We start from the raw sequence: 15,265 nt of genomic DNA, 5'->3' as shown, positions 1-15,265 counted from the left end.
ATCAAATTTAATCAGACATATGAAAACTCACTCTAGAGATAACTAACTTTAATGGAACATTCAAATATCTATGTATCTCATATAGAGTTCAAGTGTTAGCCCCAGGCTGTGGGCTCCTTCATTTCTGAGAATTTCGACTGAAGTAAAATAAAACAAAAAATGAAAAATAACACAAGAACTTTCTACAGGAGTAGGGAATTAAAATCAGAGATCCTCATGTTAATAGGAATAAAAGGATTGAAAAAGAGGAAGTACATAACCAAGATGCCAAGTGGATTGGGGATATTATCAATATAAATGGAAACAAAAGAGAAAGGTCTGACCCAGAAAAACACCAGATAAAATAAGATGAAAGCTGGCACGAGTTGCAAAAAACCTGGCATTGACAACATATCTACACGATCATTATAGCAGATGCTTCACCAGAATGTTTAAACTTATGAAGCGACACCATCATGGCTATTAAAAGGCAATACAAGCTTAATAGTTAAAAGCACAGAAACCAAAAACCCTAGCAAATATCGCCCAATATGCTGCCTAACCACGACTTACAAGCTGTTCACTGGATTAATAGCTGACAGCATATATGACCATCTTTCATCCGGTGATTATCTTGAGGAGGAACAAACAGGATGTAGGAAAAACTGCCTGGGCACCAAAGATCAATTGCTCATTAATAAGACCATTTTGGAAGATTGCAGGAAAAGAAAAAGAAATCTAAATATGGCATGGATAGATTATCAGCAAGCATTTGATAGTGTACCCCATTCGTGGATACTAAAATGCCTTGAATTATATAAAATCCACCCGACCATAAGAGAAATTCTAGCTACCCAAATGAAGGTGTGGCAAACATTCATTACATTAAAGAACAACGGGGACGAATATCCATTCCAAATATAAAAATAAAATAATGTAATCTTCAAAGGAGAAAGTTTATCTCCTCTACTATTTTGCTTGCCAGTTGAGCCTCTCAGTAAATCTCCTAAAGAACTGACAAGGTTCTTATAATCTAAACTACAGCAGCCAAAACGAATCACCCAAGATAATAAACTATTTATTTCCCATTGATGACAGCTCGGATAAGGAGTTATGTTATCTATTAAAAGTTGTCCACACGTTTTCCAATGACGTCAAAAGGGATGGATTAGTGTGCTAAATATACTCTGAAAGCTGGCAAGAGGACATTCACTGAAAACATACAGCCCGATGAAAGTGGTAAAATCAGGAACAATCCAAATACCTCAGCATTGATGAAAAGGAGTCCTTCCAGTATGACAATATAAGAGAGAAGTTAAGCCAAGAATATTTACGCCGGGTAATTCCATCGGAACATTCGAATATTTATGTATCTGCCCAAATAAGATCTACCCATGCTGGCTAACTTATATTAGCCTTTATGAAGAACGGTGCTCTTCAAGTTATGTTATGTCAAGTAATAGCACAAAACTGGATACTTAAGCAGACTAGATGAATTTTTGTCCCGGAATACATTAAGACCAAGAGACCAAAACGAAAGATATACGACAACATATGAAAATGGTTAGTTGGGGGGCGATTATGTTCTCAATTCCTTTACTAACTCAGTGTTTTTAGAGAAAAAGAATTCTAACGGAACATTCGAATATCTATGTATCTCATATAGAGTTCAAGTGTGAATCCCAAGGAGGAGGTCCCTTGAAAGAGAATAACACAAAAAGGGAAACATCACATTTTGTAAAGTTTGTGGTTCTCAAAAATGAGACTTGGTGACACCGCAGCTGTTAAACCAGATATAGTGATTTGGGACAGAGCAAACAAAAAAGCGACCGTAATAGAGGTCAGTGTACCCTATGATACAGGGCTTAACAGAGTTGAGAGGGAAAAGATAACAAAGTATCAAGGACTTATGTATGATATGAAACGAAATTGGAAATTAAAAGACGTTTCAATTATACCAGTCATCATAGGAGCAACTGGGCTTATGAAAAAAAACTTTAAAAAGTACATAGCAAGCATACCCGGTGAACCAAGTGCAAGTGAAATACAAACGATTGCACTGAAAGGGACGGCTAGAATCCTGAAAAGATCTCTTGGTTGGACTCACTAAAATAGGGGTAAATGTCAGACATCTGGTTGGATGTCCCATCCCCTAGAAGAAAAAGTTTAAGAAAAATGAAAAAAAAGGGAAAAGTTAAATGCTACATATTTGTGAAGTATGTGGCTGATGCATTTGACTGCTCTCCTCCGAGACTACAGCTACTGTTTCAGCAGAATGTTGATAGATGATCAAGCATCACAACCCTGGCTGACAGAGGGGGAGACCAGCCTCATATCCGAGATGAAGGAGACATAACGCCCAGATAAATACAATCACCTACAAGGAGGAGGCAAATAAACCTTAGAATTTTATGGATCGATAAAAATAAGGCATTTGACAGTCATTATTACTTTGGTGCCTTGAAATATGCAAGATCCATCCGGTGTGGAAAACAACCATATTACGAAGTCACAAAGAGGAAAGACAATCATCTCTTATGTAAACGTCTCTTATTTTTTATTCATAGCAATAGATGCACTGAATAACAGTCTGAGCAATTACAACTTGAGTCAGAACCGTCGTTAACTTCCAAGCAATACAGTTAACCATCCGCATTTCATGGATGATCTTAAGGCGTATGCTAGGAAGTACACACCTTCTCCAATGTCATCGGAATGAAGTTTGGCCTAGATAAATGTGCTAAGTGTATGCCCAGAACTGGAAAAAAGATATATACCGAGAATATGCAGCAAGATAAAGGCACTGACATCAGAAATCAACAAAAACACGAACCCTAGAAATACATTGGCATTGAAGAAAACGACAACATACTACATGCCAACAAATACCACACGTATATTAATGCTTCTGGTTGATACAATCGATATTCTGGCAATATTATTCTACAATTATTGTAAAATCCCCAGGTTTCCTAATTTAATTTTCATGTTTCAATTGTTTGGTAAACTTTTGTATGTATTTTTCAATTCCATTTTTATAACTATTTCTCGGTTGAATAACTTCGATAGTTTGAAAATAAAATTATTTTATCACTGTATAAGTTTGTTTCTATATCTTTAAAAGATTGAACTTTTACGGATGAATAATAACTTTGTTCATGCTGTTCGATTTTTAAGTGTTTATCTAAATCAATAATAGAAATTTCTCGTTTGTATAAGAAAATTGATGAGATTTTCATTGTAAAATCAGTAAATATACATTTTTATGTTGATATCAGTTTAACATTGTAGCAGTCTATGAATAGACATAATTGTACTATTCGTCATAGGAAGCTGATCATTTACAGTAGTGACTTCTTTGCTTATCATATAACGAATCTCTTAGAACACGTTTTTTATGATAATCTTAAAACTGATTGGACTTTGAACTGATACTAAATTGCATGTTTTATTCTTATTCAAAATAAATATAAAAAATCAGTCACATATTTATTAGTTTGAGATTTCAGACAACCAAATACTTCTGTCTAATCCATGTATAGCTATAATCACCTAAAAAAAGTTTATCTAAAAATAAAAAAAATTAAAAAAAGACATTTATATGGCATATTACCAAAAATGCATTGAAAAATTTAATTTCGTTTAATTGCAATTTGATGTATCATAAAAGTGTATGCTTTTTTAAATAGAATAAATTTCACTAAAATTATGGATTACACGAATTGTCATAATTTTGTTTAATTGCAATTTGATGTATCATAAAAAGGTATGCTTATTTAAATAGAATAAATTTCACTAAAATTATGGATGACACGAATTGTAAGCCCATTCAACAGCAGATATCTTAACTGTAGTCTTTGAACGTATATACCGCTCATTGGACAAAACAGGGGATGGTAGAGCGGTAACCCTTGATATATCTAAGGGGTTTGACAGGTATGGCACGATGGTCTTCTAAGGAAAATGAGATCATATGGAATCAATTAAAGAACTCATAATGTAATTAAATCCTTCTTAAGTAATAGAAAAATCAAAGTTGTCCTCGACGATCGTACATCTAAACAATATGACATAAATGCGGGAGTACCTCAGGGATCTATCCTTGGACCTCTATTATTCCTGCTATTCATAAATGACCTCCCTGATAATATTGTTTCGGAGATGGGTATATTGCCGATGACACCACTCTCTATAACAGATATGAGGGGAAAACAAATGAACACATATCCAAGGAAATGGCAGAAACACTAGAAAATGACCTCTGTAGTGGAATGGGGACAAAAATGGATGGCTACATTCAATGCTGCGAAGACTAAGCTTGTTTCCTTCAATAACTACAAGAAACCTTCTCTACCACTAATAGCAATGGCCAAGAACACATTGCCTGAAAGTACTTCTTTTAAACTCCACCGAAAAAAGTTTATCTAAAAATAAAAAAATAAGACATTTATATGGCATATTACCAAAAATGCATTGAAAAATTTAATTTTGTTTAATTGCAATTTGATGTATCATAAAAGGGTATGCTTATTGAAATAGAATAAATTTCACAAAAATTATGGATGACACGAATTGTAATAATTTCGTTTAATTGCAATTTGATGTATCATAAACGGGTATTCTTATTGAAAAAATAGTTTTAAAAGAACACAATCAAAAACTTTTTTCCATAAAAATTTCGGATTAAACTTGATAGTTGTTTGTATATACGAATGCACTAAATTTATTGATATTTTTAATAATCCAAAAATACCAACCATGAATGCAAAAGAGAGTTTGGAGTTAAAATAAAAACAAAATAAAACAAGCAAATAGTTTTTCTTTTTTGAGAAAAGAACAAGAATCATGTTATATGCAGTATTAAAATCAAAAAGAAAATTGTATAAAATAATTTTTATTTGCCTTTGTACGAGGCTACTTACATACTAGTCTTCTAAAGGTGGGGGAAAATTATTGGGTTGAAAAAAGTTTTTACGGTTTTAAACGTTTAAACTCAGCTTAAGTAAAACAAATATTGATTTAAATAAAAAACCATTAGAATCAACACTTTTTGCCAACGTTAAACAAGTGCATGATAGGCCTCACTTTTTCTAGGTCGAATTTTTGGTGATATGATGCCCATGAAAGAGATCCCGTTTAGTTGGGTCTCTAGTTTTTCTGGATTACGTTTTACTCCTATTGTTTACCATTTCTGGAATAATTTGGGGAGCCGCCTGTTATGTTCTTTTTCGAATTTCCAATAAATTACTAGATCATCTACAATAACTACTCCCTGTATGACTTGAAATTGTTCATTCAGCTTTCTGTTGAATATGTTTGCTGAGGAGTTCAGGTCAAATATAACCGACGCCAACAGTATTGGTTAAAACATTCTGAAAGGTGGATGCATCATCGAGCTCAACATGCCAATATCTTGATGATCTACAACGAGTTGTTTCATCAACGACTTGTTCAATATTGATGAGACCTCTTTATAGGATTTCATCAACGACTTGTTCAACATTGATGAGACCTCTTTATAGGATTTCATCCTCTTGGAAAACTTTTCAGTGAGAGTAATTATAGATGTCCCTGTCTCAATCTGAAAAAGAACTTTTTTATTCAAAAGCATAAGGCATTTGACCTCATTTTACTGTTTTGTCTTTGGCGGTTTTATTGTATTCACCTAGTAGGTGTAATCTTCATCCTTCTCTGATGATGATGTGTCTAATTGATATACTTGTGGTTGAGGTGCAACGATCTTCTTGTTTTCATTTGTTCGTGTGGTGTGTCCCTGTTTTCGCATCGTCCTTCTTGCTGCATGCATGCCCCAGTTTGCGATCTGCTGTGTTTAGGCACGTGTGTATAACCACAAAAGACATGTTCTTTTGGAGACAGGTTCCTTCACTCAACTGGTTTTACGTACCCTCATCACCTGGGCTGTATCTAGTCGCATTCCTTGACTGTAGTTTGAGGTCATTTCAGCCACTCTGCATATGTTTACACTCTGTTTCGTGGACATCGTCAGATTCCCAACAAGCACCTTTCAAGACTGGAAGAGAGACAATCACGAACTCACCCATTCTTACATACTACGACCCCCACAAGAAAGTGACACTGGAGAATGATGCATGTGAGTATGGGTTAGGAGCAGCGCTAACACAAGTTGACAAACCAGTTGCGTTTAAATGTAGGTCAATATCAGTGGACGAACACACATATATGCACAAATTGAGAAGTATATGCTGGCAGTTGTATATGGTCTACAAAAATTCCGCCACTATACTCAACGAAGAGAAGTGATAGTTTTGACTGACTACAAGCCCCTCGTCTCAATCAGCAAAAAGCCACGATCAACAGCACTAAAACGGCTACATAACCTCCTACTATGGACACAGAAATACAATTACATACTCCAATATAAGCCAGAGAAAGATATCTCATTAGCAGATATGCTTTCATCAGCACCAACAAGTAAGCCAGTGTCGGATGAAATAACATCAGTGAATAATCTGACAATGTAACTAGTACAAAAACACAGGCTTGCAGAGATTCACCAAAAGACAATTGATTACTTCAACATGAGAGCACTAGCAGTAGTATTATTTATCCAATTGTTTTCTTTATGTACTTCAGTGTCCCCCATAGAGTGGCCTCCAGAAGTTTTCAACATCTGCTTGAGTTGATGGGAAGCTCAGCTTTATTTCTTCTCTAACGAGAAATAGTAAGTTTTAAACTTATTCACCTGGGGTTTCACACGATAGGAATGCAGATATCTGGGCAGTTTCCTTTCGGATTTTATCTATTTCTTATTACAGTTTTCGTTTCCAGGCTGGGTTATATGATTTAGTCTCCATGTTTCCATTTTTACTATCTTGGTGTTGGTATAAGAGTTTTAACTGAATAAACTATGCTGCTCCGTATGTTGTATGATTTATTTCACTCAATGGTGCATAAATGGCAGAGATTCTTGAGAAGGCATGATGGACTTTTGAAACAAGCATCTTGTAGGCTTTATTCATTTGAATTTTTTATCAGTCTTGGCCGATCTTCAACAGTCAGACTTCATGCCACTTATATCCTGGATGCTAGCTCTCCCTCTAGGTCCAACTGGTCCGCGTCCAGTGTCACATGTAACAGAGGGACATACTGTTGGTATGTCTGCTCATGTTTAAATTGTGTTGGGTCTGCTGGGAGTCATTCCTGTGAAGATGTTGCATTATTAGTTGCAGTGACACGTCGGGTATATTTCTGGTTTGTTTTTGGTAGACATCTAAGACTTGAACTTGTTGGCATTGTCTCAGGGAGTTGTGTCAGGTGAGAATTTGTTGTAGTGTCTTCCTGTTGGGTTTGCCAGATCTTGGGTATAGGGACGGGATTACGGATTGGACAAATATTGTTTTTAGTCATTTCCTGGACATCTTCTTTTAGCTGGGATATTTGCTCCACAGAAAAAAATGTTCCTCAGAAAATAAGACTTCTGACATGTTATCTTTTCCTTCTTAATCTCTTTCTTGTCTGGACAGTGGTGTTGAAAAATATTTTTCCATTGCTTACAACTTTCTGTTAGTTTTTTATATTTTATTTTGGCATATTCCATAAACCAAATCCTCTCTACTCCACTGGATTTGGGCAAATTATGCAGTGTTCTATTTGGTAACATTAATCGCTGCTTCACTAAAAACTGTCTTCTTCATTGACTCTCTAACATCTTTTGAGAGATATTTATGTACTTGGGATACAATTGAAAGTAAGTTCTTAGTGAAGTTTTCTCTTTTAGTAAGGTTGTCGATTTAAATTGGGCGTCAAATACTTTAGCTTTTTCCTCCTCATATCTCATACGTTTAGTATAGGAGACAATAAAAAATTGTTTTATTTTACCGAATAGACCCATTTACTTTGTCATATTGTCTTTTCCTCGTAGTCTTTGTTTGCCGGATTACAGGACAAGAATTTGACTGATGTGTCCAGCTTAGTGTTGTTATTTGTGGCAACATACCTAGGAGAAGATGCGCCGTTATTTTCCTATGACTCCGTGATTAGCTGATGGGATCTTTTTACCTGGGCGACATCCTGCCAGTTTGTTGATTTAGTTTTATTTTTCATTTTCATTTAAATTCGAATATTTGATCACGTTTTACTTTAAATTGCAAATTAAAAGTATTCTCATATCAGAGTCCCTGGTAAACCCCTCTATAGTGAGACTGAAGACACCCGAGGTTGGTGTCTAGTAGGCATTCAATTCTCCTCAGCGTGAGTTCTCATATGTGTAATTAATAATGATTTTCGCAAACAAGAATATCCACACACGTCACAAGAATATGGCTTTTCCCCAGTGTGAGTGCTCATATGCTTCAATAAATATGATTTTTGAGAACAAGAATATCCACACACGTCACAAGAATGTGGCTTTTCCCCTGTGTGAGTTCTCATATGTGTAACTAAGTATGATTTTTGAGAACAAGAATATCCGCACACTTGACAAGAATGTGGCTTTTCACCAGTGTGAGTTCTCATATGAGACATTAAATGTGATTTTTGAGAACAAGAATATCCACATACCTCACAAGAATGTGGCTTTTCCCCAGTGTGAGTGCTCATATGTATCACTAATAATGATTTTCGCGAACAAGAATATCCACACACGTCACAAGAATATGGCTTTTCCCCAGTGTGAGTTCTCATATGTCTCACTAATGATAATTTGTCAGAATAAGAATACCCACACACTTCACAAGAATGTGGCTTTTCCCCAGTGTGAGTGCTCATATGTCTCACTAATGATAATTTGTCAGAATAAGAATATCCACACACGTCACAAGAATGTGGCTTTTCCCCAGTGTGAGTGCTCATATGTCTTACTAATGATGATTTTTGAGAACTAGAATATCCACACACTTGACAAGAATGTGGCTTTTCTCCAGTGTGAGTTCTCATATGTTTCACCAATGATGATTTGTCAGAACAAGAATATCCACACACGTCACAAGAATGTGGCTTTTCCCCAGTGTGAGTTCTCATATGTATCACTAAATTAGATTTTTGAGAACAAGAATATCCGCACACTTGACAAGAATGTGGCTTTTCCCCAGTGTGAGTGCTCATATGTCTCACTAAATCTGATTTTCGAGAACAAGAATATCCACATACTTCACAAGAATGTGGCTTTTTCCCAGTGTGAGTGCTCATATGTCTCACTAATGATGATTTGTGAGAATAAGAATATCCGCACACTTCACAAGAATATAACTTTTCCCCAGTGTGAGTTCTCATATGTCACACTAATGATAATTTGTCAGAATAAGAATATCCACACACTTCACAAGAATGTGGCTTTTCACCAGTGTGAGTGCTCATATGTCTCACTAATGATAATTTGTCAGAATAAGAATATCCACACACGTCACAAGAATGTGGCTTTTCCCCAGTGTGAGTTCTCATATGTCTTACTAATGATGATTTTTGAGAACTAGAATATCCACACACTTGACAAGAATGTGGCTTTTCTCCAGTGTGAGTTCTCATATGCTCTACGAATGATGATTTGTGAGAACAAGAATATCCACACACTTCACAAGAATGTGGCTTTTCTCCAGTGTGAGTTCTCATATGTTTCACTAATACTGATTTTTTAGAACAAGAATATCCACACACTTCACAAGAATGTGGCTTTTCCCCAATGTGAGCTCTCATATGTATCACTAACTTTTATTTTTCAATAAAAGAATATCCACACACTTCACAAGAATGTTGTTTTGCCCAGGGTGAGTTCTCATATGTATCACTAATTTTGATTTCTTATAACAAGAATCGCCAAAAACTTGACAATAATGTGGCTTTTCTGTAATGTTTACATTTATATTAAAATTAAATTGCTCCTAGCGCAAGTTATCACAACCAAGTTATAGGCAATATGATATTTTATCCTTACTTATCAGTTTTAATCTGGAGTTGTTTATGCAAGTTTTATTTTATCCTAAAGAAATTTCAATTTCTATCACTTAATTGGGTGGATAAGTGATATTTCGTAGTGTAAATATCCAGTTTTATGGAAGTTAGATTTATGCTTAAGAAATTTTAATTGTATAACTTTTCATTCGTTTGATAAGAGATATTTCGTTGTGTAAAAGTTAAAATATTCTATTTTGTAAATCAGCATATTTTTCTGAAATGTTAAATTAGATATCTTATTATTTATTAAAACATTAAACAGAAATTTCACAAATTTAAATATGTGTTCTTATCGCTATTTGCTTAACAATCCAGAAAAAAACATCTTCACACATATATGTCTAATAAAGTTGTCTGCTATATAGAATACTGTTCAAGAATGATGGTCCCTTAAACATTCAAACAGGAACGTCTGCAAATAAAACAAAAATGAAATTTAATATTTTAATATCATTGTTTATTTTAATCATACCAACAAAACCAGAAACATAACTTTATAACATTTAAAAATCACAGAAATAAACACTTAATTCACATTCATATTGTTTAGATGTAAAATAATATTCATAGTATTTTGTAATAGATAAAGGAATTATGTAATCAATAAAGTAAAATAAACAATAATGTAGTAAGAATTTGCTAGTGATAATAATAAAAATAGTAAGAATTTATAGAAACAGTAAACATACAACTACTATAGTTGCTACTGGTAATAATAAAAATATATTGCTAACGATAGAAATATAATAAGTTTATAATACAATAAAAATGGATGTAAATACTCAGTAAATTAAAGTTAATAAATGTTAAATCCTATTCATCGTATTTTGTAATAGATAAACGAATTATGCAATTAATAAAGTAAAATACACAATAATATAGTAATAATTTGTAAAAACAATAAGCATACAACTACCATAGTTGCTACAGATAATAATAAAAATATATTGCTAATAATAGAAATATAATGAGTTTATAATACAGGAAAAGTGAATTTAAATATTTAGTAAATTAAAGTTAATAATACAAATCAATATATAATCTAGTTACTTAGCAATGGATACTAATATGGTCTTTTAAAAGAGCTTTCGTTTTATGTCATATGTGTAGAAATATAGCCACTTATTCATAATATGTTTGATATTAAACTGGATATTTTCCTAACATTACATATTTGTTAATATTAATAATAACAAATTTAATGCAACAGAATTAGGTTATTTTTTTTACTTTTATTTTAGAAATGAAATTATTTCATACAATACATACAATGAAATTATTTCATACAACGCTTTGAATGCATTATTATCATTCCCATATTTTATTATACAAATAATATCAGCAATTGTAATAATCGATTATCAGAATTTCATTTTTTTAATCAACGTCTGGTAATACATATTCGTATACCATATACATTATGTTCTTATTATTGTATATATTCTTAGTAGTTATTTTAAACTTTATAAAAATAATTTCTTAATTTTTTTAAATTAAAGAAATTGTTACTAGCATTCAACGAATTATTTCATCCAACTTTTTTTAGCATATTTTATTTATTCGTATATTATTTTATTTTTTTAATGATTTGTATACTAATTGTTTCCACCTTCTAATAGTATAAATTATTAAAATGTATTAATGTTGAAAGCTTAGTATGAATTTAAATATGGCCTGTGAAATTCAACTATTCAATTCATCGTCTACGAACTAATCTTCTCTCTTTCTTCTGCATATTAATTATTTTCACCTTCTAATAGTATACATTATTAAAATGTATTAATGTTGAAAGCTTAATATGAATTTAAATATGTCCTGTGAAATTCAACTATTCAACTCATCGTCTACGAACTAATCCTCTCTCTTTCTTCTGCATATTAACGCTGACTCACACATTCCAATTCTGTATGGCAGAACCTGCATTTGTTGTCATTACTGATACTTGCCATTTTCTTGAATGCATTGCTCATCAATCCCTGGTCTTGAGCAGCCATTATAACCCTTTCCTGATCGTGGTGTAGGGCTCCCCTTTTGAGCTAAGAAATGCTTAATATGAATTTAAATATTACCTGTAAAATTAGCCTATTCAACCCATGGTCTACGAACAACTTCTTTCTTTCTTCTGCATATTAATGTTGTATCTATGACCAGTAGATATTTTACTGTCTTTTAAACCTTTTTAATTCGTTTTAAAATTACTTTTCCTTAACTTTTTGTACGTGCTTTGGGATATTTATATCTTTTAATCCTTGTTAATTCGCTTTAAAATTACGTTTCATTTTTGAACCAAGAAAAATGAACATTTTCTTTGATGAATGAAAAGTCTGATGATTTTTATGGTTTATGCAATGAAACACGTGTAAGACGCAGTAATTCAAACAATATGTATGTGAATTTAATGTTTAATAAAGTCAAATATGCTCTGAAAATGTAAATCATTTTTATTGAGTTTAATAAACCGTTGCAATTTTAAGATATGTTTATTGAATATATACATTATATACAACGTGAAAATCGTCATGTTATATTTACGATTGTTATGAGTTTAATAAACCGTTGCAATCTTAAGATATGTTTATTGAATATATACATTATATACAACGTGAAAATGGTCATGTAATATTTACCATTGTTATAGAGAAATATATCGAGGTTCATGAGAAAGAGTTTTTTTTTGCTACTGTTTAAGACGAAACTAGTGAAAATTTGCGTTGGAATGTTTTATTTTAAAATATTTGTTCATTCTTAATTAATCTAAACGTTCAAATTATTTGTAATCATAGACGTTTAACTTATAAGCGACTTTAATGTTTTATATTTAATATTAGTAAGACAAAATAGTTAAATTATTATTAACATACACAAACATTAAACCTATATCATTTTGATTTTTAACTAAACATTTTATAACAATACAACTACCACATATAGATTGATATTTTCTCTGTTTAAGACGATTACATTTTCTATTTCTTCTCGTGTCTTTCTCTATGTGTCAATCCTATTATTCCAAACCAATAAAGAAAAATATCTGTTCATCTCTAATTCAGCTTAATATATTTTTTTAAACTTTATCACATGTAAGATCAGCACATTTAATAATAAATCTATAAAAATGGTTTTATATTTAGAAAGTTTATTCTGGTTCCTATTTTTAAGGAATATAGTTTTAAGAGATTTTATAGTGAATTGTTATAGGCAATGAAGTCAAACGAGCACAAACTTGTCATTATTATTGATTTTATATTGAATAAAATATTATTTCATATGATTATCATTATTATTAAGTTTTTATTGAATTTAATATTATTTCATATGGTTATCATTATTATTGAGTTTTTTGTTAAATAAAATAGTATTTCATATGATTATCATTATTATTGAGTTTTTTATGGAATAAAATAAGATGCCATATGATTATCAATATTATTGAATTTTTATTGAATTAAACATTATTTCATATGATTATCATTATCATTGAGGTTTTTATTAAATTAAATATTATTTCATATGATTATCATTATTATTGATTTTTTTTAATTGAATTAAATATTATTTCATATGATTATCATTATTATTGAGTTTTTTTATTGAATTAAATATTATTTCATATGATTATGATTATTATTAAGTATTTTATTAATTAAATATTATTACATATGATTATCATTATTATTGAGTTTTCATTGAATTAAATATTATTTAATATGAATACAATTATTATTGAGTTTTTTATTGAATTTAATAATATTTTATATGATTATCAATATTATTGAGTTTTTATTGAATTAAATATTATTTCATATGATGATCATTATTATTGAGTTTTTTTATTGAATAAAATAAGATTTCATATGATTATAATAAATTGAGTTTTTTATTGAATTACATATTATTTCAAACGATTATAATCATTATTGAGTTTTTTATTGAATTAATATTATTTCATATTATTATTATTGAGTTTTTTATTGAATTAAATAATATTTCATATGATTATCATTATTATTAAGTATTTTATTAATTAAATATTATTTATATGATTATCATCGTTATTGAGTTTTTCTTGAATTAAATATTATTTCATATGATTATCATTATTATTGAGTTTTTTTATTGAATAAAATGGTTCATGTGATTATCATTATTATTGAGTTTTTTATTGAATTAAATATTATTTCATATGATTATCTTTATTATTGTGTTTTTTATTAAATCAAATGGTTCATGTGATTACCATTATTATTGAGTTTTTATTGAATTAAATATTATTTCATATGATTATCATTATTATTGAGTTATTTATTTAATTAAATATTATTTCATATGATTATCATTATTATGGAGTTTTTTATTGAATTAAATATGATCTCATATGATTATCATTATTATTGTTTTTTTTTATTGAATTAAATATGATTTCATATGATTTTCATTATTATTGAGTTTTTATTGAATTAAATATTATTTCATATGATTATCATTACTATTGAGTTTTTTTATTGAATTAAATGTTATTTCATATGATTATCATTACTATTGAGTTTTTTATTGAATTAAATATTATTTTATATGATTTTCATTATTATTGAGTTTTTTATTGAATTAAATATGATTTCATATGATTATCATTTGTTAACGACTTTAAAGTATTTCTCCCTTAACATCAAATGTTTTTAAGTGCTATATTAGAAAGATATGCTAATTTAACGAACCCTGAGTATCCATATTGTCATTAAATATAATCTTCACTGTTTGTATAGCAGACTTACCCGGACATTTAATTGTATTATGTGTTATGAATGTGTAACAATTCACCTGCGAAATCGATTGGCCCTTAAAATGTTTATGTGCTGTATCAATACTAATTCATCTTAATAATAATCTTCACATAATAACCAGACAATATATATATTGTGCGGTTGTACTTCATTGTTTGGTGAGCATTGGATTAGATAGGCTTACCTAACATTTCTGTGCTGGCATTATCCATTTTGTGTGTGGTTTATAAACTGCAGACTAAAGAGATATAAAGTTATTTAATTAGAACTAAAGCACAAGTTGTTCATGGAAGAAACTTTATAGAATTTTATGATCTCCACAAAATATGTTCTTACAAAATGCTGAAACATGTTGGATTTAAATTTGAGACCCCAGTTTTTAACAGTTGTAACATTTGTTATTTTTAAAAGTTGTTTTAAACAATAATTAATATATTTTTTCAAGTTTAACAAATCATAATAAATTATATTTTTTTTGAGTCAGTGAAAATTTTACATTTGAAATGTTAGATACCTACGTTTGACTTATGATGTTTTTTACAAAAGAGTCACCATTATTAAGGCCCAGATGCCGC

This window comes from Euprymna scolopes, chromosome 46 (genome assembly GCF_053919585.1).
Source record: "Euprymna scolopes isolate OS-2025 chromosome 46, ASM5391958v1, whole genome shotgun sequence".
Taxonomy (NCBI): Eukaryota; Metazoa; Mollusca; class Cephalopoda; order Sepiida; family Sepiolidae; genus Euprymna; species Euprymna scolopes.
Note: the sequence above shows the minus strand (reverse complement) of the source record.